The sequence below is a fragment of the Schistocerca piceifrons genome, unplaced genomic scaffold, assembly GCF_021461385.2.
Source record: "Schistocerca piceifrons isolate TAMUIC-IGC-003096 unplaced genomic scaffold, iqSchPice1.1 HiC_scaffold_943, whole genome shotgun sequence".
Classification (NCBI taxonomy): Eukaryota; Metazoa; Arthropoda; class Insecta; order Orthoptera; family Acrididae; genus Schistocerca; species Schistocerca piceifrons.
The window spans coordinates 50001-52500 of record NW_025729216.1 but is presented as its reverse complement, the minus strand read 5'-3'; positions in this window follow the sequence as shown (position 1 = coordinate 52500).

Below are 2500 nucleotides of genomic sequence, written 5' to 3'. Positions count from 1 at the left end.
GAGGCCCGGGAGCGTGCTGTCGTGGCATTGCCGGCGGGAGACAACACGCGCCACCTACGGTGACCGGCAGCTCCAACGCCAGCGCCACAGAAGGACAAAAGCCCCACTTGGGTGCCGAAGCGAACTCTCCCAGCACAGCGCACGCGCCAACACATCCGCACAGCTGCGATACAAACCACCAGCGAGAACCGCTGGGGCGACCGAGCAGCAGACGGCGTCGCGGCGCCGAGCGCCGGGCGGCAGCGCATCCTCAACGCACACAGTCCTCAATCGGACCAGCACACTGAAGATGTCCACCGCGCTTCGCACCGGGCCCGCGAGGACCTACTTTGGCCGCACGGCGCCGCGCGCAGGGTGCGCCGGCGCGCAGCTGCGACGCCTGCCGCGTCCGTCGGCCGGCGCGCCTGCCACTGGCCGCCCCCACCAGCCGGCTGTAGCGCGTGCGCCCACGCACCGCGCGGCCAGCACGCCGGGAGGCGCCCCCTCACCGGCCGGGGACGGTCCCACCCAGCCACCGCCGCGTATCGCTTCACACCCAGATGCCGTTCAGTTTCGTCGGCATGGTGGGTATCGCTGGAACAACCGGTTAGTACCTCAACCTATCGTCGCCATCACCGATTCACCCCTAGCGAGAACAACCGCACCACAACAGGTTACCATTTGTTCATTTGCGTAACTTCACCAGAAAACGCAGGCGTCCATCGCCATTTGCAACTTCCACGATTATTGCATGCCTGTGTCAGGTGTCACGCCACACTACGTCTGCCCACATACACGCAACAAAATGTGCACGCCTAGACAATACGTGGAAGGTGGCCCCCGTACGTATGCGATGTCCATTGCTCGAACGACTGTCAACCGGCCTCTGTAGCATGTCGCAGATATGGAACGCGGTGCACCATGCCATCACGGTGTGTGAGGAGAGACGACTAGGTCCGAATACATCAACAGACAGCTCATGCTGATCGCCATCCACGGCGTCCGTTCCTCCCACACGTCTCTATGGCGTACCACACTGCAATCCAGCTCTCATAGGGAGACGACACGTAGCTGCGTGCACAATATTTGCACTGTATGGTCCGCCGTTTTTGGGCGCAGTCGTTGTACGGTCACACATGTGCCACGATGTATCATTCAGTACATAAGGACGAATGTGCAGTACAGATTGTGGTTTACGCGTACGACATTAGCGGACAGTTGACACAGGCCGCACCACAACGTAGCCTGAGTACGTCGCATGCGGAGGGCATTGAACATGCAAAGTTCTCACCAACCAGCTTGCGAAGGCAGGGGGCAAGGTGGGGACGTGGGGAGGGGCGGCATGTACGTCCTGCTGCCATCCACATTACAGTGTACAGCAGGAGCATGTGGAAAGTGAGCAAGACTTGCAAGGTGTTTAACATGAAGCGATACACAGGGGAGCGGGGAGTGCGAGTAGCGAACTATATTGCGAGGGTTGCGGGTGGGCAACACTACACTAATTGAACGAGTCGTATAACAATTACAGAGCAGGTTTAGGCGACAACGTGGGTTACGTTAGGCGACAACGTGGGTTAGGTTAAGGCACGACGTGGGTTAGGTTAAGGCACGACATGGGTTAGGTTAAGGCACAACATGGGTTAGGTTAAGGCACAACATGGGTTAGGTTAAGGCACAACATGGGTTAGGTTAAGGCACAACATGGGTTAGGTTAAGGCACAACATGGGTTAGGTTAAGGCACAACATGGGTTAGGTTAAGGCACAACATGGGTTAGGTTAAGGCACAACATGGGTTAGGTTAAGGCACAACATGGGTTAGGTTAAGGCACAACATGGGTTAGGTTAAGGCACAACATGGGTTAGGTTAAGGCACAACATGGGTTAGGTTAAGGCACAACATAGGTTAGGTTAAGGCACAACATAGGTTAGGTTAAGGCACAACATGGGTTAGGTTAAGGCACAACATGGGTTAGGTTAAGGCACAACATGGGTTAGGTTAAGGCACAACATGGGTTAGGTTAAGGCACAACATGGGTTAGGTTAAGGCACAACATGGGTTAGGTTAAGGCACAACATGGGTTAGGTTAAGGCACAACATGGGTTAGGTTAAGGCACAACATGGGTTAGGTTAAGGCACAACATGGGTTAGGTTAAGGCACAACATGGGTTAGGTTAAGGCACAACATGGGTTAGGTTAAGGCACAACATGGGTTAGGTTAAGGCACAACATGGGTTAGGTTAAGGCACAACATGGGTTAGGTTAAGGCACAACATGGGTTAGGTTAAGGCACAACATAGGTTAGGTTAAGGCACAACATAGGTTAGGTTAAGGCACAACATAGGTTAGGTTAAGGCACAACATAGGTTAGGTTAAGGCACAACATAGGTTAGGTTAAGGCACAACATAGGTTAGGTTAAGGCACAACATAGGTTAGGTTAAGGCACAACATAGGTTAGGTTAAGGCACAACATAGGTTAGGTTAAGGTACAACATAGGTTAGGTTAAGGTACAACATAGGT